Here is a 27,017-nt window from a genome sequence, read left to right on the forward strand (position 1 = left end):
GCTTTTATTTTTTCATGCAGAGCTATTTTAAAGCTCTTTTGAAGGAAGAGCACTGTGTTTCTGTGGTGGATTCCCCACCATTTTGGTAGTAGGAGGGGATCTGCAGGAGGACCTCATCCACGTCTGTCCTCCTAATTGTGGCTGGAGTCATGGCCACCTGTGAACAGGGCGGCAGGACTCATCATGTTGAACTGCTCTGCGATGAAGAGACCCTCTGGAGGGCTGGGAGGAAGAGGAGGAGGAGGAGGCAGCAAGGACGGCCGCTGTTGTCACTGCGGCCTCCTCTTCTCCAGCTGGAGCGACTGCCACAGCCGAACAACAACTCGCCATTAAATAAGGCTCTCGGCCCTCACCCGGGCGGCTTTCCTTGAGATTTACAAGGGGGGATTTGATGCAGTAATGAAAATGTAGTCGCAGTAATCTGCGCAAGATTTTAATTTAGTTAGGTAAAATTAGAGCCGTGTTGCTCGTAACGGCACGCCGGGCGGTTTGTTTGCAGTAAAATGTCATGCTTGGCAGGCTGGAGACAGCAGGTGTAGGTGATGAGAAAAAGGATAGGGTCCTTCCTTTCATGTCTCCGCTAGACACAGCGTAAAATGAGGTCATTTTTACCTTCATATATTTACTCGTGGTGATGTATACCCTGGCCGCACTCGGGCAGAAAGTGAAGCAGCTTTGGTATGTACCAAAAGTCATGTTAATTTTGGGAGGGAGGAATGTACTTCTTAGTAGATCAAAAGAGCAATAAAATTTACGTCCAGAGAAGGCCTCAGTGGGGGCCTGAGTTTGGAGAAGTCAGCCAGTACCAGCAGGCCGTGTTTGAGTACGTATTAAAGCACAATCCACTGGAAGAGTTTCCCCCACAACGTACGCCCTAACTGTACTTAACAAACACAGCACCCTTATGCTGAAGAATTTTGGCAACTGCCACAGACTCTTTATTTGAAAGCTTTCTGGAGATTAGAGAAGGGTTTCACAGCCCCTTGCTGATGCTGTGGGACCAGCTCTGGTAATTTGTGGAGGCTTTGTTTCAGGAGGATTTTAAGCAGACTGGTGTGCTCTGTCGTAGACGTGCCTTTTGTTCATCCTCCATTCAACCTCTGGGGCCTCTCTCCCTTTCTGATGCTTAAGTATGATACTGTACTTAAGTATGATACTTCTGGTACTTATATTTGGTACATTGCTCTGTATCCGTAGATGAGTATAGGGCTATAAAGGTATCGAAATTACTTTAGGTCAAAATGCATCCATAAAAAACCTTTTTGCATTTTCTCCTTTTAATCTGTCACAAGATATCAGTAGTTCAGGGTCCTATTAGTACATTTTTAGCAGAAAACTTTTATTGAAAAATATTTAATACAGTTTGCAGATGGGTAAAGCTAGCCCTATAGGGATCTCTGGTGCAAAGCTCTTAGGGGTATTCACACCCACAAAGAATATATGGGATAAAATTTTGGACAGGCTACCATTGCTATTGATTTGGAGATGGCTGCCTGTAAATTTGAGGGGAAATATTTTTGAATGGATATCTGTAATAGTTCAAAGAATAGCAGTATTTAGTCTAAGAGTATAGGTAGAATAAAATAAATGTAGAAAAAAAACTTATGGAATTGTTGCTACCTTTTTTACACAAAATACACAGTAACAAAAATGTGAGATCCCCATGAATTTTGTTCAAACCAAACAGATGGGTTTTTCAGCTCAGAACTAGGAACAAAAACAAAGATCTGCTGCTGCCTGGAGTGTTTTCTAGCCTCCCTAGAGTGAAGTGAACTTTTATTTTTTTTCATTAAGAAAATGAGAGGTCAGACAGGACAGTGATTCAGTAAGCTGCGTACCACCTTACGGAAAGTTCATTCCACTTCACTATGATGCGTTTTGTGATTATTCTTCAAATGGTCAATTGAAAGATGCTATCAAGATTGGGGCTGATGGACTTGCAAAGTCTTTCCTTTTGATCTTTCGAGTACTGAAGTTAATATGTCAGGCATGAGAATAAATAGTTTTAAAAAAGTAATTCTAGAGGTGGGCCACAAATTCTGATGCAGAGTTTGAATTATTGACACCAGACCACAAACTTCAGAATGCTCAAACTTGGCTTCTGAGCAGTTATAGAGGGAAGCTGTATCATGTACCAATTAGTTTTCTGTTTCACCCTTCAAAGGTACAAAGTATACATCTAGAAATTTAGCTGAGGTCCTCCTATAACCTCTCTGTTAAAAAGTGTGTAAAAATAAATAATTTTAATTTCTGAGCAGATGACTTTATTAATAATGTTGTTCATTGAGATATAAGAAGAATATTAAAAGACTTCTACCCAAATAGCGCAATTAAAATGGCAAAAAACTTCATACAGTTTACAGAGCTTTTAGTCTGAAGTATGACAGGCTTCAATGGCAATAAAACAGTACTGTGGGTAATATTGTAGAATTGCTCACCTTTTTTTTTTTTTTTTTTTTGTTAAGGCTGATGAGATGACACTTTGATTTGTACAAATAAGCAACACACACACGTATATAAATATATGTACAAGAGTTCTTCAAGGACAGCCGTTCTCTGTTTTTCACTTCTTTACGAAATCACTTTTCTCAGAATCATCTGCTAAACAGAATTGGACAGTGTCCTGTTTTTCGCTAGCTCTGCGGAAACTAAAACATGTCAGCCTCTGGCAGATATTACTTGCAAAGCTTATTTTCACAATATTTTGCTGCTCTTTGGGCACCATGATGCCAGGAGACTTTTTTTAAATCAGTTCATGGTCAGGAAGATACAATGGACAGGTAATGGGTCTTGGTCCTTCCTTTTCATCAGATGACTTAGCAGGTCCGCAAATGAAAAGATTTGGGAACTAAAAGTTGTTTACAAGCCTATCTGGGAAACCCAAACAAATCAATACAGACTATTTTGGCTACTATCCCATGTCCTTATGCACTGTCTCTTAAATTCTCCTAGCTGAACTCTTGTTACGCCTAGGGAAAAAAAAAATCTAAAGGCTTAATTTTACATGTTTTATTTCCCTTTTCTCCTGGTTGTTCACAATGATTCATTAATAATTCATGGAAAAAAACCCTATGAACTGGCACATTAGAGAATGGAACAAAATGTAGGCAAATGTAGCCTTTCTTTGTAAAGGGACATTTGTTGAACTCTTGCAGTGCTATATTCAATTCCCTAATGCTTGTTATAGAGTAAGTGCTTTCTATCTGAACCTTCCAAGCAAAATTCCTAATGAGTGAAGTAACAAGGTAATGATTGCATTCCTTTTTGTTTTTTCATGTATGCTAGATGGAAAGTATATAGAAAATGGAGAAAGCTATCTGAAAATACATTTCTCCTGTGTGTGTCCTTCTTAAGTAAGACTACGTGGATAAAAAGCTGAAGTGGGGGAAAAATAGGAGGTTCATTAGCAGCTTAAAGGGGACGCGAACTTCATTTATGAATGAATGTTCATGTGAGGAACAACTTTTGACAGCTGTTTTCTGTTATTCACAGAAATTCGAATTGTGACTAGCACCATGAGTAAATCCATAAGCAAGGGAAAAAAAATATATAAAAAATAAATGATTTGTTTCCTAACTATCTCCAAACTGTAACCAAACTCTATTTAAAAAAGAAAGAAAAAATACTTGCTTGCACAATTGCAGATAACCATCGACTACCCCTCTACTCCTCCAATTCATCATATATATGAATATCTATATTGCATGTAGAACTCTGAGATGCATCAGCTATTCTGGCAAGAAAATAGAGTATGTTTTTAGGGTGGCATTAATGGAAGATACAACTTCTATCAAAATATATCCTGTTAAAGGTATCTGCTTTGTCTGCGTGCATGTATACTCATAAGCATATTGTTGATTTTCACTGTTCTACTGACATGACTTTGGTCAACAGCTAAATTAAAGTTTCACGGCTGTTTCTTTTTAGCATTAAAAAAAACGATGTATGCTATTTCAGAGTCTGGGAGAAGCTGAAATTTTGAAGATTTTTCTGATTTGCACTGTTATATAATGTAATATTTTGAGACTGGGTTTGAATAGTGTTTTCTTAAATAAATTCAGCTCTGCTCCTTTAAAAAATACGTAGTGTTTTTAGCTTTTAAAATATGACAGTCCAAATCAGATTTTTTTTCAGGAAAGCAACGAAGGCATTTAACTCTACTTTGTCTTATGCAACTGATTTATAACTTTGTATATAACAGATGAAATGTGCAGGCAAATTAAAAGCTTAGTTTGCAGTTCTTCAGTCTACTCACTCAAATGCGCGGATCTCGGGAGACAGTGGAAATGCATGTATTTAGCCACATGCAATGGATACATCCATCTTTGTGAAAGTTAGACTTACTGGTGTGTAGTCCTTTCAGTCCTTTGGCAATTTAGCTATTAAAAAAAGAAGTGAAAACAGCTAGCTCCTAACCCTCAGAGATCACAAGCACTAGTGTCTCTGCAAGTTCGATTTAAGGGATAGAAGCCATCTCAATTTTTGAACCGTATAGATTGGAAATATTTGAATCCCTACAAGCTTCCTAGGAGTAAACCATCAACCTTTGGAAGCCCTTTATGTATTTCATTCTTAGTACTTTGTTACCTGTCTGCCAAGTCTTATGAGAAGAAGAACGGCAAGTATGGAGTTTTCCATGTTGGTGTATTTTCGGTAATTGAGAGTATGTTAAACATTGTGCTTTTGGCAAGCAGGTTGCAAAGCCTGATGAAATGCTCATACTCTTTGTCCTATTTCTTCCATGGAATGTAACTGTAGTGAAAACAACTTATATATCCTGACTCTTTTTGAGTAGCAGAACAATTTTTAATTTGTTACATTTTTAAGTGTAGGAGAAGCCATAATGATAACGCAACTCTTTGAAAGCTCAGGCAATACAGAGGTGAAATATATACCAAATTAGAATTTGATGGAAGCCGACAAAGGAAAAAGGTTGGAAATTTTTCGACAAATGATATCATAAACTGTAGTAGGACACACTGAATAAGTCGAGGGTGGCTAGTTGTCAACACTTGTGGGGGTTTTTTAAGAAATCTCACCATATATGATTTACATAAAATTCAAGCTGTTGTCTTAGGTGAAAATCTCATCTTTCACCATAAATAAACTTTTTTAGTTTCCTAGTTTTCTAGCTTGTAAAGGAAACCTTGAAAATGCAAGCCTTCATGGCTTCAGAAACGGAAAAAGAGCAAACCAGCTGTATAACCTGCCACCTATAATTTTTTTTTTTTTTCTTTTAAGGCAATTGCTATTTTTGGGGGGTGATAGGCCAGCTTGTCTCAGGATGCTGCAATGCTCGTGGTTGGCAAGCACTGAAAATAGTTTCCTGGTCAAAAATAAAAGCACATCAAACATTTAGAATCAGAGAACACTTATCCTAAGAGCGCCAAAATTTGAATCGTAAAAATGAATTAACAGATTTTATTATTTAAAAAAAAAAAAAAGTTGGAGTAATGGACTGAAATGCTTTTCTAAGTGTCCTTCTAATGGGATTAGAAGCAATATCCGGGAAATTAATGAGGGAATACTAATCTGGGTAGTGTTTGATTTCTTTTTAAGTAAGTGTACATTGGTCATAGAATAAAGGAAAGAGCAATATGACTAACAAACCCTTTTTCTGGTTGTTCACTCAAATTTTATAATCAGTTTGTTCCAGCCAGGAGCATGGGTGTTTTGCATTCATTTCACTTAGAATGTTGCTGTCATCAGCATGACAGCCAAACCTGAAGTAAACAGAGCCAAATATTTATGAAGATGCTCCCCAAATATTTAATGTGGAAGCACTTATTGTAAATTCATTCCAATTCCCCATGGCATATATCTCATCATAAAGGAAACTGAGGTTTGGGACGGGCAAAACAGCAAAATGTCCAGTTGGTAATTATTAGATGGGTGAGAGCAAACCCTTGTAATTGCACAGATCCTGCAAGTGGATTGAAATTCTTTGCATGGGCATCTATATATACGAGCAGGGCCCAAACCGATTAGATATGGGTTTTGCAAAATATATATTTTTGAATTAATTAATACAGAAATTAAACTAAAAATTAACATACAATAACTTATTATTTATCAGATCAATTTGAAGCAAGAGATTTTTATAGTGTGACCGTGTCACTACTTAAATATTCTCGGCAAACATAATTTCAGTGAAAGAGATCAACTTCCTAACATTAGATACCACACGTTCCTAGTTATCAAATGTTTGTTTTGTCATTCAGAAATAGCTGAATGGTTTGAATAATGCCTTTTAAAAGTGTATATATACTGGATTCGTGGGCTGTGACCTTACAGCTTAATACTGCAGAATTTTAAATTTTTGAGAAGAAAAATTTTGACTCGTATCATGTTATACATTCTAGCCATAGAATTACTATAATATTGGATCACTTCTGGTTGCATATCAGCAAGCTTCAGTCAGGGAACCCAACGTCAAATCTTTGGTAGGAGAAGTAATTTCTGTGTCTATCTGCTATGTCTTGTAATTTATATTGTTTCCCGTACAGCTGTGTAAAATCAATTGCAAGAAAGAAGTCTTACCGGAATTTTGTGGAGCCATCTCCCTCTCTTTCTCTGTTTCTCTCTCCATGATGCGAATTTGCACTGTATCATCACTTTGGGCTTTTATGTAAGAAAGATAGTTTTGGCAACACTTTGTGCAAGCATGCAGGTGTGTTTCTGAAGATTGAAAAGTAGAATGAAGTCTTGCAAGTTGTGTTAAGAATCATATTCTGAAGGAAAGAAGACTGGATACAGAGAGATACAAATATTATGTAATTGTTATCTTGTAAAAAAAAAAAAAAAAAGTCTATCAAAACTAAAGACAGTTCCTAAGAAGCAAGCAAACAATTCTGTGAATTACTCCAAGCATAGCTACTCTGTTCATAAAATGTCTTGTAGCAAATTAGTTTCCTTTGATAATTTTTTAAGAATGTTATTTCAATTCTACAGATTTCTTCCTAACAACTTGCTGCTAATTTTCAGGAATCATTTGCTATTTTATGTTGTTTTATAGTTTATTAACTAAAGATATGATACCTGACTGAGTTAGTGTGGACAGGTGAACTCATTCTTAGACTTAGTCATTACAGATTAGAACCTGTTATGGGAATTTGCAATAAAAGATTTTCAGGAGAGGTGTATGGGAGTGGTGCTGTGTGAAGTAAGGTAGCTATGTATGTTTCTATTTTATTTTTTATTACAATTTTTTATTTTCGTATTTCTCAGGAAACGTGAAAATTCTTGCTATTAATATTGGTTCAGCACTCATTCTGTGCGAATTTGAAGAGTTACTAATGCAACAAAACCAAAGTGATCCATGTCATAATTAACTGACTTTGGAGGCTTACACCAGTGACAGATTTGAGCTCATGCTTGCTTGTTACCTGTGACTTTTTTCTTCTCAGCTACCTGCAACATGTTCTTCATTAGTAATGGGCTTCTCGTTCTTTCAGTCTCTCTCTGAACATGTAAATTCTCTGCATAAGTTTTGCTGGGTGGCTTACTCTGATGGATAAAGTATAAGAATTAAACCTTTGCGGGTGGTAAACTTAAAAAGAATTGGTGTAAGTAAATGAGAGAAACCCACCATTTTCAATAACTGTCCTCTGATTTCCCTTTTCCTGAGAAGAAAAGGGTGTAATACCCCATCACAAGTTGCCTAATTTTTAACTTCTTGAAACTATTGATCTTTTAAATGTAAAACTGAGCATTGGTGTTTTATAAGCGTGACTATACCCAGTAGACCAGAGAAGATACACAAGGTTAACCCATCTGGATTTCAAGCAGAAGGTCAAATGCCATTCCAGATACTTTAAAAAATTAGCATCTAATATATGCCATAAGGACCTTCTGGAATTTAGTTTCTCAGAATAAGCATCTGAAACAGAAAGAAAAAAATATCTCTAAATCTCTCTCAGTAAAATTATTTTTAATTTTGCTTTCAATAGGACCCAGTCACACTTCTATTTGAGTAGAGGGGCGGTGGGAGCTTTGCCTACGCACGCACACCATGCTGTATATAAGCAGAATTATGCAGTGAACACTAGCACCCACAGCACGGTGCCATAACCGGGTCCACGGAGCTCGAGGTACAGATGGGTGGCCGTGAACTCCCAGTGAGTCGTAAAACGCACTCGCTTGATAGCCCAAACCACTGCACGGAGTGATGGCTTTTTCGTCCCCAGTTTTTGCAGACAACCTCTACTTTCTGCATTAAACTCAATACAGTTTGTTGAGAATACGGATTTCTTTTTCCCTTGCAAATTAGGAATAACGTTGTCCATTTTCTTTACACAGAAAGTTTGCAAGAGAACTCAGAGTAATTTGTTGTTTAGGCGACTACCTCCCAGGTGATTAGCAATGCTGTCTTAGATGGGATCTAAAGTTCTTATGAAGGCTGCTTGTAGCTTCAAAATGATGGCCCACCCCCAAAACTTTGAAAATAACTACAGGTCTTCAAGAGTTTTGTTTTGTGCAAGGGCCTTGCCTAAAATAGAATGAAATGTGAAAAATTATCCATACTGGGTGCGCTACTTGACTTTTTTTTCCTAAGTGTACGTTTTGATCACATTTCCGAATGTTTCTCCTTGATTCAAATGTTCAAAAACCAGGAGAGTCTCACAAAATTACTTCTCTCTAGAAGAAGCAGCTTTAATTTACCTTGTTTTGAATTCTTTCTTAAATTTCAGGTGTATTAATGCAATCTAAACAGAACTGGAATTTTCTCTCACCTGTCTATTCATACAGCTAATTAATGTCTTTTCTGCTGCTAACTCAGATGTTGTTTTACTACTTGCCTCAAGACCCAGCAGTGCTATAATGCATTTGTTGCTGCTGTTAGCTACACCTCGTCTGACGGAAAACAGCAGCAGAGTTTCAGGCTCAAATTTTTTTCTTTTCTTTTTTTCTTTTTTTTTTTTATAACTCTCTTGAAGAACTTACAGCTATGCACCTTCAGCCCTATCTTATTGTAGCATCTTTTCCAAGGTGTTTTTATCTTTTTTTATCTTTCTCAGCTGCAAAGAAGTAGCTAACAGGTTTGCCCCCTTTCGCTCTTTTTTTCACGTCTTGGGCCAAATGTCTGTATGTTAGACATGATGGCTTTAGTAGAATGAATATTAGGTTTAAAATAGAGCTTAAAGGGAAGCAACTTTCTGCAAAACTTTGCAAGATTTGCATTCCCCCTCTCCTCCCCCTTGTTTTCCACTGAGGTAAACCAAACCCTTCCAAAGTGTTTTTCTGAAATGCCAAAGTCAGTGAGCAATTAGTATTCTGTATTTGGGAAGAGGGAAACCCAGATTCAAGTCCTTATTCCATCTGACTCAGAGCAGGAGCTTGAATGGGACTCCCATGTGCTAAGCCATTCAAGAAACACTCGCTTGTTTTGATGAGAAATTCTAATGGGAGCCTAGAAACATTCCCTAATTAATATGCCATCAGAATTTGCACTGGAAAGTGTTTCTGATGAACAAGTGTTATCTCGATAAACCTATACGATAAAAAAGAAAATAAATCTCAGCTTCACTTGTAGTATTGTATAGACTCAGTTTAATCCTTTGCAGTCAATTAATGGTGTACCTGTATTTTTGTTCTGCAGAAGACTTAATGATGTTCTTGCCTGTCAGTGCTTGCCAGTGCTACAGTGTGGAGTGTGTATCCAAGAGTTTCTCCTTCCAACCTTGCAAAAATTGTTGTGCTCTCTTTAGTAGCGACTGTATTTCAACACAACCAGAATCCCTAAGCAGGCTCCTGTGTGTGAGACCATCTGCAAAATGGGGCACAGAGGTGGTGCTGTTCTCTTATGCATGGGTATATAAGAACAACATCAACGAGAGTACTGATAATATATGCTTATATATTGATGATTCTGCCACTTCTGAAACCACATGTAATTATATAGGACTGGAAGATTTAGAAGGAGGTCCTAGGCTACTAAATCTTAAGGGAATGCAGGGATCTGAGGGAGTCAAGAACATGAAATACGATCAGAAGAGGCAATCTGCGAAAGCCCAGCACATGTGCTGACCTTTCTTGAAGAGGAGGATTGTCTGGAGCTAAAAAGGAGGGCTTCAGGTATTTAAAAAGATTTGGAAGTAGCTTCACCTCTAAACATGCTGTCTACATGCTGTAACTGTAATGTGGCGATAGTTTTTAATTTCTGTCAAACTTTCCCCGTCTAATTAGGACACGTCAGTGTTTTAGTAAATGCCGCTTGTTTAAACATATCTAAACTAGCTCTAAATTAGCTATCTTGTTTAGGCAGCTCCCCAGTGGTGTCGGCAGGAGTTTTGTTTCGGGCAAACTGCTTGGGCATTTACCAAACTGCTCAGCCAGATTTTTGCATCTCACATGAAGATCTATGCTGAAGGAAATGCGCTGTTATCAGCTAGTTGAAAACCAATTTAGCGATGCTTCTATGAACTGCTGCCACCTCTGTAATGACTGCAGCGTATACAAACATTTTGGAAAAGAGAAAGTTTCTCATTCTGTGCCTTTGGGTTCAGTGGGGTCTTCACCTCCTTTGAAGCTTAGGGTTGGACTGTAATAAAAGAAGTGTTGAGCTTCATGCATAGTTAGAAGAGACCTTATACCCAAGGAGAAGAGTGCTCCTAAGCAGCTATACTATCTGCCTGCTATTTGTCAATTTTCATATATAAATGATTTTACAAAGTGGTTTTATTGAAATCTGCAGTTAAATAATGTTAAATTCCTAAAGCAGTTTTGTTTTGAGGTTTTCATTTTCAGTGTTTTTCTGTTTCTGTTCTCATTATCCTGTTTTGTTGTAGTTCTGAATTATTTTTAAATTATCTTCTGGTGCTTTTTATTCTATCTGATTAGGAAGTTTGCTATTACGATACTAAGAAAAATCAATATGAATGGAATGCAAACTTTTTAAATTGTGAAGTTTGAACTTTGGTATCTTGTCTGAAGGATTTCTAGATAATTCTGACAATTCCCGTTGTTCTCACTGCTCTACAAAGTCTTTCTCCCCCTAGTGAAGCAGTGTTATTTTTTTAGATAAAGCAAGAAAATGGAAAAATGGGGTTGCAGGTTTTGTACTTTTAATTGTGGCTGATTTACTGTGTAACCTTTAGAAAGCCACTGGAATGTGTGTAGGCTTTCCAATAAACCAGTGTCCAGGCTTAATCAAGATGGGCCACTCTGTTAGCTGGTTTTGTTAACTTTAAATTGCTTATGCAGTTGTTGATATATGAATAGTACTTAGAAAGTGTTAACACCCATGGTCCTGAAAACAATATGCCATTTTAGTATTTGATTTCATCATGGTGTTTTGAAAACTAAGACCTAACAAATATCCTTTAGATCCTCTAGTGTAATGTATTTTATATATAGGAGATTAAAATAGTGGTTATGTCTGATTTGCTGCTACGTTCCCAGTGACCCTTACAGCTTACAGGACAGCCTTTGTTGCACTGGGAAAATTTTTCCTTCCCTCTCTTCTTTACCATTCTAGTTTCAATTGAACTGATGAGAGAAACAAAAAGGTAAAAGCTCAGTTATGGATGTGCTGTTAGTCTTCCTGAAGCAGAGAGAGAGAGAGAGGAAAAAATAATGTCCTATATAGACTGTGTGTTATTTCACACTTAGAAAGCATCTTGAGCTCTTCAGAAAATGTGCTCTAGAGATGAAAAGGTTTATTGTGCTCCATGCAACACACGCATGCTGTCACTGTTCATGCCGGTACAGCTCTTAACGTGATGGAGTTTAAGCTGGTTGGCGTTCGAGTGTTATTGTTTAGAGACAGCAGTATTTGGATTGTAAATGTATTTGAACACTTATTCTAGCCACCTTTTACTCCCACGAGAACACCTCTGCTAGGACCCGATGATTGTATTGTCTAAATAATTCATTTAGACTAATTAAAACATACATTATTTTTAATGGAAACAGTTCTTGCTATTTCAGTAGACATTGAAGTTCAGCTCTCAGCTCTCTGTCTTCCTAGAAGTGCATGCAGCTTTTCTCACAGGTAGCTCCTGGCTACTGAGGACTTGCCCTATACATTAACTATTAACCAGGCATCAAGGCAAGGACTTCCTTTGGGGACTGACTGCAGTTTCTCTGCTCAGTGTAGGCAGCCTTTTTTGCCTCAAGCGCCTAATAGAGCACCTCAGTCTTGAACTCCCTGGTCTTTGGCTTCTGAGAAGCGAAGTTGCCTAAGGGGAGCTATACGTCAGCAGAGCTTTTGCTCAGGGTATTTTGGCTTATACAGAGTAATATCTACAATGTGGCTTGAAAAATGCTCAGTGCATAGCACTTATCTATTATCTGTGTCGTATGTGAGAACCAGAGGGGTGTGAGCTCGCTTGAAAGCTACTTTGGGTTATTTTTCCAATGCCTTTCAGACTTGGGGTCTCGAGCTGAGAAAGGATGAGGGAAAGTGTGAAATATTTGGCAACAGAGCCCTAAAGGCAAGTGATACTTTGAGTGAAGTTTATGTATAACGCATCAAAACGTTGCCTCTTCAACATCTGTATGTAGCATGTAGAAGAACACCCACTAGCATATTCGTGCAGAGGATTTGAGAAAGGTGATGATTGCTGTCTAAAATACACTGAGAGGAGAGAAGACGAAATAAAAATGAAAATGCACAAAAAATAGCTATAAACCAGTTGCTGAATTACTTGAAGGGGATCAGAAGAAGGATCCACACCATCTGAATAGTTTTGGCATAGGTTCTTGTTGGGGAAAAGAGGGTAGAAACTGAATTCTTATTTGGGAGCAGTTTGCTGAGTTTATGGAATGGACTTTTTCATTCCTGGCTGTAGGAGCAAAAGACAGTTTGCCAAGGAGACCTTCCTCAGTCCTTTGTTCTTATTTACGTATTTGAGAGGTACACCAGAATACCTGATGTTTAATCAAGCATGTTACAGACATATTTATGCTAATGTTAATGGCTAGATACAAACATGGATGCCATTGACATTGCACAAGGGTATGTGCAGAGAGCAGGACAAAATTGTGTGGATGTATTTGTAAGCATGGGTTACAAGCAGATCCGCGCAAACCCATTAAGTTCATGTGTGCTATTTGGTATATTAGCATAAAAATGTGTTTTGCTTCCATTATTGAAGCCATTTTTAAATGTAGATTTAATAAGGATCAAAGATGATCTTCAGCATGTGTTTAGCCTGAGTATTAAATGTACAAAATTTATTTATAATCTTTCATCTTTTGTCAGATAAACAGCAGTTTTCTGTGAGTAAGTGAAGTTCTGCTATTACATACATGCAGCCCAAGGTGAGGGAGACAATATTTTCTCAGCTGGTGCCAGGAATAATGGAATATTTCTTTTTTTAAGCTTGACATTACTATTTCAAAGGCAGTGAGTGCTATTGCTTCTGGGACGTCCTCTATTTCTCTCCTACTTCCTTTCCCTTGCTGAGTACTACCTGGATTTTGTCTTTTATATGCAAGAAGTGTGAGTATATCTTTCTAGTTATTTACTTTCCCACCAGTGACACATTTGAAATTTATTATCATTTCTGTAATAGTAAACACTGCTATTAAATGGCTTGAAAATCCAAACAGAAATCAGGAAATCCAGAAATGTGAATTCATAAATACCTTTTTAAGTTTCATTATTTTTGTCTTTCTCTGACCATACTATGTGTATATTCCTGGATGTTCTCCTACACACACATACATAACGTCTTGCACGTGTCCAGTGCCAGTCAGTCGTTCCCAGGTATCCTTCCAACCTGACATGCTGAACTTATAACCTGGTCTCCATTTGAAGTCACTTTTTGAATGAGCAACACAAACTTCTCTTCTTTGATGATCCACGTATGTATTAAAGATTCATCTGTCCTGATTCAACTTCCCAGTATGGAATTGCAATTTCAATATTTATTCTGTCAGCTGGTTTACAAATGCCTTATTCACCCCTTTCTTAGGTGAAATTCTCGTAAACCCTATTTGTGTTCTTATTTGTCATTCATCTTATTTATTCATTTGCTACTTTTTAATACAAATCTGAGAGCATGGTAACTGACCAATACACACAAGAGGTATAGTCTCAATAAAAACTGATACAATTAAACCAAATACTTTAAGGTATATGTGTATTAGAATGATATACAGGTCTTAACTAAACCACAGGAGGTTTTGCTTGGGTAATGCAAATATTAATGAAATGTGAAATACTGTGTGATAACATCCAGTTTGCCCTGATCTGTGAAACATGGTGTTAAAATAATTATTGAAAAATAAGATCAGATGCAGTACAATTTTCTAATATAAAAAAGGCTTTGTGTGTGTTCCTGTCACCTTTTAGAATTACACTATTGGAAGTTAAAGGCTAGCAAACTTCCTGGCCCAAAAATATTGAATTTGTTGAATAACAAGAACCTCCTAAGAATAACACCTTTGATATTATTTTAGAGAAATGTGTAATTTTCCTGCTGTAAGAAAGATTTGAGAGAGAACAAAATCCTCTCACTGTCTCTATATGGTCAGATTTGGTTTATTATCCCTGAAGGACAGACTGGGAAATGAAAATACAAAGAATCATGACAGCTTTCCTCAAGCCTCATAGTGGAAGAATTTAGAATAGAACTAAATGATGGTTACTGAGGATAAAATAATGATTTGACCTGCTCACTGGGTTTTCTGATTCAGGTGGTGTTCATATAATCTAGTGAAGTACATTCAATAAAGTGTGTAGTTTAGATGAGAGGAATATGTGAAAGTGGTTATGTAAGCAATTAATTTCTTCCTCTAAAGCTGCACCTATCCATTCCTGTGATATTTCTGTCTCCGATTGTTCTTCTGTTTGGTGTGGAAGCAGGGTTTTTTTTACTATGGTTGGCTTTGTGTGTCTCGCTCTCTAGAATCTAATGCTATATTTCCGTAGCAATTTATTTTTAGCAGTGAAAATAATAAAGGAAAAATAACTGGTTAAAACTACGGCTGCTTCAGGAGAATTTAAAACTGAGAGTGGAGAAAGGAATAGTACATATCTTTTTAATGGAATTAAAGATTTTTTTTTTCCCTGTGTATTCTGTTCATATACAGGCTCTCTGAACTGTCAGTGGTGTGGCAAGAGAAATGGTAATTGCAATTAAATTTAAAGAAAGGGCTTTTCAGCAGCCTTCTTGCTTGATTCATCAAGCAATAATAGACATAAATATATTTAATTTCTGAATTTTTGTTGTTGACAACCTTTGTTAGTCAGCTTACAAGTATGAACATAATGCAACTCTGCGACATGCAGGCTCTAAAATTTACATCAAAACCCAGTTTTCTGAATCATAACAAGTCTGAAGTCTCTAGCATAGCAATAACTGCCTCTGCAGTTACCATTAAATATAAACAACTTTTCTGTTGAATTCAAAATTAAAAAAAAAGAACACAAAGTTTTTCTGTAATTGCTTTGATACTACTTCAATAAAATATTCGATTTCATGAGAGAAGATATCTAGGCAGTTGATCACAACGATGGCAATTCTCCGGAAAGGTGTTGATGGGTTGGTTTCTTAGAGGCGAAAGTCAAGACAGGAAACATTAAACCAGCACCATACATGTAGTTGACTGCGTGTATGAGACTAAGACATACTGGGCTACAAGGAGGGAGACAAGTATAATTCATTGAGCCATTTGGTAAGGGAAGAGTAGAGTGTATAAGGAAATATACCTTGGATATGTCTTTTTTGATCAGAGTGTCCTGCTCACATTGCTTACTCCGAGGTATCGGTCATTGCCACAATCACTTTCCTTCTCCTCCACTGCTGGACCACTGCTGGTGGGTGGATTGTGTGGGGTCGTGGAAGGACAGGGGTCTCAGCACCGTGTTGTTTGATGTGCAAGATGTTGCCTTCATACCCAGCATCATCTACCAGAAACTAACTGTGTGAGTGTTGCGCCTGGTATATGAAGTTAGCCTAGGTTGGCTACACCAGACTTTTGACCATTATTAGCACCTCAACAGCTATCAGTGTTGGAATATGAATGGGAAACCTCCTAAAAGCCTCACTGTAGATGGACTCTTTCATGAAAGCAGACAGAAAGAAACCACTGTGCAAAATCAATCGAGCTATGACGCAAAATCAAGTTTTTGCTAGTTGCCATTACAGTGTGGCTAACACATTTTGGTCTTGCATGGTAGACAGGACTGTGAGCTGTGTCTTCACCTTGTCTCTGAATTATGTGATAGTCTTTGGTTTTGGCTGGGCTGTAACATGATTTGGGAATGTTGCTTGACACCCTCTACACTGCAGAATAAACTGTGCTCCTAGCAGGCATGAGGAATTACCATCTCATGAATAGCACCTTCTCCCCCAGTGTAGACTTTTTTAATCTTTTAATGAATCAGTACTTGCTACTAATCGCATTACTTTCATCAATCTAATGATTTCTTAGAAATTGAAGTGCTTCATAAGCATTAATAGGTTCCCACACTACTCTTCAGAAGTAGTATGTTCCTCTGATTTCTATTCTAATGGAGTAAATGAAGGCACAGAATGGTTAATTGCCTTTCAGAATGTCACTGGCAAAGCCAGCAATGCAACAGCCAATTGCTTTAGGAATTAGCTATGGTATGTTTCCATGTCTGAATTCCTGATGGACTATCAGAATGGAAGACCAGACTACAGCGGGCAAGAAACTGTTTATGCAAAAGTATATTTCAGGACCCTTAATTACGAGTTTTCAGCCAAAGCAAGGGGTTGTTATTTCACGTTACTGTTTGTGAACAAAACCAGCGATATAAATAGAAACCCATGTTAAGATAAGAAAAGTATCTCCATACAAGCTGTTGAAGCAATAATGAAAGACTGGAAGATAAATGCAATGCTGAAGCATGTAGCAGATGAGTTGTAAGATACTCTACATATCTTTACAACTACCAAATTAAAAAAAAAACAACCGCACAATTTAAAAACCATCAGCCAAAGCAAAATCTGACTGACAGAAAATAAGTACCACATCCAGCATGCAAAGGCCCAGACATAGCAGTATAACATAGAACATGGTTAAATTCTATTCAGTGCTTCATAACAAGATGCTGGCGATGCCGAAAGGTTACCATACAGAAAAGTCCAAAAGGACAAGTGTAAAGAAACATGGAGATAAGGAGTGAATGAGACTCATCAGTTAGCATTTAGGTTAAGATAGAAAGGGTGTTGGGAAAGGGAAGTCCTACCTGACATCAGGTACAAGATTTGAGACTGGTTGTTAAAAAGATAATATCTTTCTACGATATGACCCTCGTTACTGGGAGTGCTAAAGATGTGCTGGAAACCACAAGAGTAAGGCAGCAGGATTTCTCTTAAGCAACCATCCTTTAGATAGAAATGGCAAAATTAGCATTTCCTTGAAAGACCTGGACACTAACAGCTGAGATTAGAAGGGGATCAAGACGAAAATAACCACCAAAAAACCTGCCATGAAACCTGCCATGAATGTATTATTCTGTAGCAAAATTACAGATTGTTGTGTTATGGCCAGAAGGGAAATATCTTTGCTTTGAGTGTGTTTTTTTTTCTTGAAATGGCAATACTGCAACTGCTGTATTAAATGAAAGGTTTCAGTGGAAGGAAAGTGTATCAATCCACATTTTCAATTTATTTCTTATTTCTGGCAACACCTTAATAGAGAAGTGCATTTTCTTTTTGTTTCAAGAAAAATACATATGAAGAGAAATAGTAAGGTCTTGAGTTCCCAGGGGATTGCTCTGAGACTGGATAGCGTGTCTGTGTCAACCCAGGTGTCCTAGGATTAGTGCTGGGCAGCAAACCCCCAGCAAGGCTGCCACTGCTCTTCGCAAAGCACGATGCACGTTTGACTACCTCAGAATGTTGGCATCTGTAACTGAAAAGGTACGTAAATTTAAAACAGCAGGGGTTTTCCAAGGTGTTGAAAAGCAGTGGGAGGCAGAGGAGCCACCATAAATTTTCTCCGGGCACAGAGACTGAAGATGTTTTGACTGTCTTCCCCGTTAGAACTGCCAGGCTAAGTTAATGGCAAGAATCAGAGAGGCTTTCAGGAAGGCTCTGTGTGGGTGTAGAAAATGAAAACACGGTAAGGGCACAGTCTTCAAATTGATACAACGAATAATTTTAATAATGTCACGGGGTCTGAAGTTGTGATATTAATTCCCCTCTTATACAGGAAAACCACGGTGCCTTTCACTGCTGGGTATCATATGATGCTGTTGCATGCCTTTCCCATTTGTGGTGGTTTTGGATCCAGGACTGTCAGTGACCTGCCACGTGAACTTCAAAGAGCCACTGCCTCTTTCTGTGCCTGTGCCCCTTACCAGCCTTTGCCACTTGTTTGTTTGGATTCTGGACTCATACAGTCCAGAAATTAACGCACTAATTGAAGCTAAGATTAAACAGAGACACAAGTCTTTGCAGGATTGAGGTACATGCAGTCTTTTGGGGACAACTGATGTATTTAAGTGGGTACACCTGTAACACCACAAACAGTGTCATCCAAAACTGCGATGACTGAGGACTGGAGGTCTCAAGACTATTTAATGACTTAACGATAGCAACCTAGTCTTGCAGTTATCGTTTTATGGGCACCAAACACTCATCGATGAGCAAAACACAACCCCTATAGTAAAGCAGGTTGCTCTGGCGAGTTTCATGTGAAGGTAAACTGAGTAGCTGAGTACCTCTGTCAGAAGTCTGTAGATAATTTAAAGCACGAGAGCTCAATACATTTGTGGTTTTGTTTTGGTTTTTTTGTTTTTGTTTTAAATTTTCTGTCCATCTCCAGAGACAGTGGTGTTTTCTTGCAAGAACGTCCTAGAAACTACATCTCTTCCACTGCTGACTTGTTTAGGGCCAGAGAGTTGTTTCAACACTGAGGCTGACCCCTTTTGTTTTCAATGTCTTCTGTGCTCAGCCTCCAAAATGCGCAAGTTTCAGGCTGTTTCCCCTCAACTCAGCAGAAAATGTTAGCCCTGCTGATCTCCGTGACAGAGCAATGGGTGACAAACTGCCTTGTCATTTCAGTCAAAGCCACCCACACTTGTCATTAGGTTTATCCAGGGTTAACCGTTCATTACGCACCAGCCCGGGCTGCCCGGGGTAGCTGTTTTTTTCTTCATCTCTTGTCATAACTGTTGTAGGTTGGAGGCGGGAATGAAAGCACCTGCTGGCTGAAGTGACAGCTTTATTCTAGGAGCTGGGGAGTCAGCTGAAAGAAAAAACAAACGGGGACACGAATTACTGAGTATGCAGTTCAGAAGGATAATGCATTTTGTGGAATTAACAGTTTGTTTTAAAGAAATCATATAGCAGCTCTCATCTCCTCCTACTTCCTATATATCCTACTTTTTGCATGTTTTTTTATATGTTCCTCTTGCTTCCTCCTCCCACATGAAACTGCTTTTTAGGGTGTTTTTTGCTAAGAGATTTTGCTGGTTTAATTGGAATATATTCAATGAAACTTGTTACCAATTCTTGTGCCGGTTTTTGTTTGAAAATGCAAACATATAAGAAAAGATGATGTAGACCCAGCTGGTATAATCCGTTTCACGTTGTAACAGCACAACTCCAAATGCAATTCATTTTTAATTTGATCATGTTATGTCTCAGTGTGGTAACTGTCTCTGGATTGGAAACTTATTTTTCTTCTTCTTGTCTCCACAGTGCCATATCTCTTGCAAGTGGGAATCTTGTTTTGAGTCTGATACTGACTTGTTTTGCCTCCCACTTACCCTACAGCTAAGTGATAATAAAGATTTTTTTTATTATTATTTATGTTTCATTAAGTACTGTAGTATTTGCGGTAAAAAACCCAGCTATACCCCTTGGAGGCAACTGCTCCCTGAGTAGCTAAGGGAGAAAAGAATAATTAGATTTTTTTTTTTTTCCCAGCCACTAGAAATAAAATGGCTGTATTTGAGTTATTTTGAATAAATACTCTATATTAGACTATTTGATCTGATAAAATTTACTACAGGTGCGTTAGACCTTTGATTGAATTTTCACAGTATGTTCAAATGCTAGGTATAGTGCACATGTATTGTTTTATAACTTAAATCACCTAAATTCTGGCAATACTGCCAACTATTTGCCATTGCTGGATAACTCTCAATGACTCAAACGTGCTAAGTAATTTCAGTGACCCAAGCTTTAAAACAATATAATCTATTACAGAGTGTTTTCTTATTTCCTCTTAGTTTGGCCAGCCCCATATAGTTAAAAGAAGCATTTAAGGTAATAAATATATATAATTATATATTATAGTATCTTTATATGTTATACAGCTACTTTATATTATCTTCAATATATATTATTGATATATAAAATATCTCAATATGCTGCTTGCTAAAAGTAAGTGCATTCCAATATTGCTGAAGTTTTCCAAGAGAATATAACGTGTATCTCGAAGTTGTGCTCTGAGACAAGTCCTTTTGATTATGGCCATTAAAATAAGGGCTTCTTTTCATATGGAAAAGCAACATTAGTCATCTGACATGCATCTTTCCCTCAGCGCTCTGAATGACAGGACTGTTATCAGTGAAGTTTCTCCTTGCCTGTAGAAATACAGCAAGTAGACTGGAATAGTTTTTAGGAACTTCCTAAAATTTTTCTGCTGGGTACCTGTTTTTTTCAGATCCTGGGACGGCCCGGCAGACATAGGCAGGGAGATTTTAGAGCTGTTCATTTTGGCTGAGCTGTCAGGCACCTATATGGAACTCAGCACGGTTACATTTTCAGCACATTGGATATGCCTCCTCCCTATGCACTGCACAAATGCTTTGGGGCCACCAGGACAAACAAAAGCTGTGGAATACTGCTGCTGTGCAGGTGTCCTGCAAGAAAACAAGTCCAGGGTACCCACAGAAAGACTAAGGAGAGCTAAGGGCCAAGAGAAATAATTACATCCCCTCTTTTTTACTGGGAGACGGCTTGTGAGGACTGTTAGGGAAGAAGAGGAGAATGGAGTAACTCCAAGGGATTTATAGTATGGTTGTCAAGAAAAGGGAAGTAGAAGCTATCCCACGTGAGGGAAGGTGGGATAGTTCTGAGACACAATGGGTGTCATCAGACACACGTTAAATTATTTATAAGGTAGCATCAAGTGAATGTTTTGGCCTGACACTGTGAGGGGCTTGGACCTAAGCCTTCCATTGGGATAAATATGAGCAGTGAGACCTCAACAGTCACTCAGAATCAGGCCTTCTGTGGTTGCATGGGATTATGTGGTTACCAATGCCCTGTTTCGAGTTTGATCGTAATTTATTATTGGATGATTTAAAATCGGAGAGCTCTTCTACAAGGCGTATGTGGAGGGGGGAGAAAGGGGAAGATGAAAAGAAGGGGAGGAGAGAACAAGGCAAATATTCTGTAAAAAGGTTAAACTACTTGCAGAGACAGCCAACGTGGGAACAAAAGGGAAAGCATCAGGGGATAAGCAGCAAAGCATAAGATTAAGGGGAGAATTGTAGATATGATGGCCCAGTAACTTACTTTTATATCATCCTCTTCATGTTAGAAATGATTCTGGGAAGCCAAGCTGTGGTTCAGAGACAAGATGCAATTCAAACGCTGCTTTGATTGTGACCTCTAAGGCAAAGGTAGAAATGACCTTCCTAAAGTTTTGCTTATATAGATGAGGATGAGCACAGAATCCCAGAGAGAACTCTGGAGTCATCGCGTAAAGATTGCGGTGGCTCAATCTCACACTGCATGAAGCTGTGATAGCAGTACCTCCCTTGCAGGTAAGTACGTAGGCTTGGATAAACATCTATGTTGTCCATCTGAACTCTCCACACAAGGGTTTGTTTTCCTCCCTTTTTAACACTTTCTGATCTCAGATGTTTCCGTTACTCGTGCATTGGTTGTCCGTAAATATTCCTTACTGTTCGTTCACTGACTGGCCTGCAAAAACTGGGATTGAACCACTACAGGGTCAGTTCTGCGTATGACAGAAGAATAGTGAACATGCTGCTAATACTTCAGGAACAGGAAGAGCAGTGATCAGTTACAAAACTGTTCACCTTGTATCTCAGTGGGCTGAAATGCTTCAGGGTAAATTCTATGGGAAAGTCACAAGTGAGAAACGTGGAAAGTAAGATAAAATGCAAAGCAGCTTTACCAAAGATTGATTAGGAGGATAACTAAACTGATTACTCAGTAAAGGATTATTACTTATCTTCACATAGGAATGGATGGTGGATTTATTTGGATCATTTTCCATGGTGCTACATGGAACAGAGAGGAGGGAGTTCAGTATATGTATTGTAAAGGGCACAGTGAAGTGGCTCACAAGAAAGTGTTAGTAGGACATGCTGCAGGAGAAAATTTGGGTCTGAAGAGATATTAGTGAGAATCTTTAAGAACTGATCTGGATATTACTATTTAATACCATAGTTAATAACAGTGACAGAAAAAGTAGGAGTGTGTGAATAAAATTTACTGATGACTGAAGATAGGAACATGTCTTCAACACGGAAGCAGATTGTAATATCAGACAGAATTTCATGGGCTGGTAGAAATAAATGAAAAGTAATAGTACAGAGAGGATAGACAAGTTATGGGAATGTATAACAAATTTCTGCCCTACACTAGGGGCTAGTCAGTTGGGCACGTTAGTGGAGTAAAAGGATTGGTATGTTGATTGTCTGCAGTAGCATCAAAACTAGCAGTGAGAGAAGCATCGTAAAAAAAGATTCCGGGATATATTAAAAGCTGTATGTGCCATAAACTGGAATGATATTTGTGTCACTGGTAAGATAAAATTTTGTGTTTTGTTTTGATCCCTCAAATACTGAAATAAATAATTAAAGTGGAACAGATATGGGAAACAGCTAATTAGCAGGATCAGGGAAATGTGCAGAGAATGGTCACTAAACTTCCTGCAACAATAATAATAATTAAGCTAAAATTAATAATAATAATAATAATTAATAATAATTAAGCTAAAATAATAATGTCAGAGGAAAAAAAATGCTGTAAAATTAAAGTTTAATTCATCGAAAATGGAAATCATAAGAACTATTGTGTCTCTTAGAGCAACTCAGGGTCTCAGCCTGCCAGGGAGCAGGGGAATTAAACTGCTTATGTCCACCCATAGTAGTCTTAAATAGAATATGAACTGTGTTCGTGCACCTCTGGGGTGGGATGATAGGACACATTCTTGGGTTATGTGTGTAATAACTCATCCATTGAGTCCTGTTTATCTTTATTTTAAAAATCCCAGAATATGGCCACCTTGTTTCCCTGCAAATTATGCCTTTAGAATTAACAAAACAGCACTAAACTGATTAGCTCATGGGTTCCCTTCTTTCCTATGGGAAGTACAGGGAAGAATTATACGTAAATCGCTATCTGAAACTCAGAGGAAGTTTGTACCAATTCTAATGATGCTCAAGTTCACCAATTGCTGTGTGAAGTTATGTCTTTTTTAAACTTTATTTGAATTGAATGCAAGTATTGCAGCGTATCTTTAGCTATGTTTTGCTCAGTGGCAAGACGTTCAGATTGGCATAATTCAGATATGTGAGAAACCTCATGCCTGCTACTTGAGTGTGCTTTCTTCTGCCTTGGTATACAGAGGAGATGACTGTTTACTTTTTAAAACGAAAACAGGAAAGTGAATTTTAGTGTTTCCTCCACTTCAGAACCTACTGACAGTTTAGCCTGGATTTCTATGCCCTACTCAGTGTTTCCCCTAGTGATTTTGATTTGGCACAATAAGCATTCATTTAATGTGCTCTAATGCATGTAGAAAGGAACTCATTAATGGTATCAAATGCAAACCACTCAAGTATCATTCATACAATGAGACTGGATCCTGTTCCTTGAGTGTGCTTCTAAATTCTGAGGGAGTGGGACTGGAGCCTTAGTCAAAACCAGCACGTCTTGTTTATTCCACTCCCGTGCCCCGCCCCCGCCCCAGTATTTCTTCTAAGTGCTGAAGGTGTAATAAGTTTGCAGGAAAACGTGACTCTTGGAAGGAAGGTGATAGGTGAAAGATGGTTGCTTAGCTTTGTGTCAGAGTGCCTGAGATTGACATTAATCCCTGTCTCACTATCTGCATAACTAAACTGTCTTGCAAAAATTATTTACGCAGTTCTGTTTGTTACAGAATTGTCAATATGTCATGTTTTTGTCAAGTATCCTGTGCTTTTGTTTTTGTTTGCTTTTGAATGCAATCTAATTATTTATATAAACCTCACTTTTTCTTTTTAAAGCATGTAGGGTTGGTAGTTCAGTGTCTCTGCTGTTTCCACCATGTCCTATCTAAATTTGCTTGTACCTTGTCAGTAGCTGTATGCCTGTCCGCCTCTACAAATGTTTTCTGCCCTTCTGTAGCAGGTGTATGAGTCCTCGCTGCGTACGTAGCTTTAGAAGTTGCTGAACGCTTATTAATGGTCACCTGCATTGTCTCTTCTTGCCTCTTCTTCTCAAGACACTTGCCTTGTCTCTTCTCATTGCACCCTGTGGTTTTTGATCTGAAACGCCCCGGCGTGCTGTTGAGCTGGAAAGCTTTTTTGCAGTGGGGAAGGGGTGTACTGGCAACGAGGTTGGCCGTAAGACTTACGTGGAAGAAAGTGTTGGTGACAAGAGCTGTTCAGTAAACATCTTCAAGCGTCGGAGCACCACCAGGTTGTGACTCTGGGGCACAGCTTGGGCAGTGGAACATACGTAGCTGCGCTGCTGGGACTGAAAACAAGCAGAATAAAAACCCACACAGTCAGAAAGACAGTGACTTCTGTGAACTCTTGTGTTTCCGCGTGAGGCTGACTCCCGTGGGTCCGCTCTTGCCTTTTATCGTAAACGGTAGCATGCAGCTGAGCTGGTGCTTGCCAGGCAGACCTAAGCCACAGAAAACTCAGTTTGACTTTTCGGTAAACCAGTAGGGTCAAGTCTGCAGTTTGATAGGCCTCTATCACTCATCTTAATGCTTAAAGGCTCATGTCATGGTTCTGTGCAATAGAGATGAAGGTGCTCTTTATCCTAGAAGATCCTTGTTGACTAAAACAGAGAAGTTTTAAGTAAAAGTTATATCCTTGCCATTCAGTCATTGAATTTTCTCCATCTGAAACTGCATAGGTTAATTTTAAAATTCAGGCTGTTACAAAGTTTTACACATAATTCATAGTGAATTAAACTGATAAATGCTGGTCTTTTGATACCAGTATAGCAAAAAGATGTTACTGAATCATACCAGAACAAGAGATCCTAAAATAGTGAGACTTAAGACTGTTTTCTGGAGTTAATTGGAAATCTTTTATATGCTTTGATTTAATTTTTTTCAAAAGAGTTTCCTTATATAACAGCCAGAAGACTCTTGGATTTAGAAGACATATTGTTTGATATTTAAAAAGACTTCATGAGAATTAAAAATCAAATATTACATGAAAACATACATGGTTTTATTTCTACTTCTGATATGTCAGGAAACCAAAGCAAAAATGATAACAACAAAAATATTTTGGTTTTAATTTTCAGAAAGAAAATACTTGTAAATTGTAATTTCCTCCTAACAGGTGTGTTCTACAAGCATTTAAGTGAAGACAGAGCTTTTTCTTTTCTTTTTTTTTTTTGTTTTTGTTTTTTCATAACTCCATGGATACAAGTTAGTGGCATGAAGTATTAAAACAAAAACGAAAGTTTCTTTGCCATTTTTTTAGTGCCATAAGATCTTGTTTCTTTAAAAGAAAAACAACTGCAGTGTCATCAATGAAACCATAATTTTTAGTTAGAGCATATTGATAAACATAGCTTGAAGTTTTAACACGCAAACTCAGCTAACAGTCCGGGGCAACAGAAGGTATGAATTTAGATCCCTAGAGTGACTTAGAGCACACATACTATTTTCTTTAAAGTGCATGGGGACAAAATAATTCAGCTTTTCAGCTTTTTTTGGTGAGTTATCAGGTTCATCTCAAGGTTGAAAAGGATGTTCAAGCAGGCTATTAACTTACTAGTTGAAGTCAGAGCTTCAGTTTGCTGCTTCGAGGAGGACGTAATCTGGGCTTCGGGCAGTTACTTCTCTTTTAGTGTAAATGAACGCATCAAGTATGAAATTTAACACGTTCTTATTTCTGGAAAGAAAAATGTTCTTGTGGTAACATGGTATAAATATCACATACAATATATTACGTGCTAATAATTGAAGACTTAAAGCGGATGAATAATGTGGTAGGGTCTTTTAATGAAACGTTATCGTAAAGTCTTTTTTGTCTACTCTCCTGCTAACAAGTTAGTCCTTTTTATTACAAATGCTAACAGACTGTAGTTTATATATTTAATCTTTTTGTCTTCTGGTGCCCCGTAACTAACTCTTAATGTCTGAGGCTCCGCTATCTGTCAAGGCAGTTCTGGGCTAGAGTAGTGCAGTATTTTGAAGGAGAGCTGCAACGTGCTCTCCCACAGAGACTTTGGTTTCGGCTTATTGATTATAACTGAGCTTCTGTGACTGTAGTGACTGAGCTTAACAAGTACAGAGAAGCTAGCAATATTATAAATGTAACAACTGGTTTTATGGTTCTTTCCTCCATGCAGTTAAGATGTTAAACACAGCTCTCCGTACAGCACCATAGAAACTCTCTACTAGCCTAAGATACCATATTCATTTATTAACCTGACTTACTTTAACCTCTGAAGAGGCTGTCATTAATTTCTAACCTGTCTCAAAAGGATGATAATTTTTTTTCAGATCTTGTCTGCTGAGATTCATGCGTTTGCCTGTGTCTGAAAAACACATATATTCTTTTTTAACTTCTTAATGACAGAAAAAATTGAAAGCGTGGATGGCAAAGAGTCTGATTTGAAAGAAAACAGAGGATGCTGCTCTTTTTCTCTCATGATCTTGGGGTGTAAGGTATGAATGTAGTTTGTAGCATTTTTGATTGCCTATGATAACACATGTCCCAGAAAACAGTTTGTTGAGTATACGTAATAGTGGATTAGACAGGGCTGGCACACAGGTGTGAGTACTAACACGTGCATGTTGTTTTAAATGTTAGCATTGTCCCTGACGAGGTCTAGTTGGCGCTCCAGTAGCGCTGGTAAACAAAACATCAC

The 27,017-nt window shown here is 38.0% G+C and overlaps 1 protein-coding gene across 3 annotated transcripts in view; it reads left to right on the top strand.

Annotated features, from left to right (window-relative positions):
* The window catches only part of CD247 (CD247 molecule), a 70,896-nt gene that overhangs the window by 10,186 nt on the left and 33,693 nt on the right, over positions 1 to 27,017 (top strand). The window lies entirely within an intron of this gene.

The sequence above is a fragment of the Larus michahellis genome, chromosome 1 (assembly GCF_964199755.1).
Source record: "Larus michahellis chromosome 1, bLarMic1.1, whole genome shotgun sequence".
NCBI classification, from domain to species: domain Eukaryota; kingdom Metazoa; phylum Chordata; class Aves; order Charadriiformes; family Laridae; genus Larus; species Larus michahellis.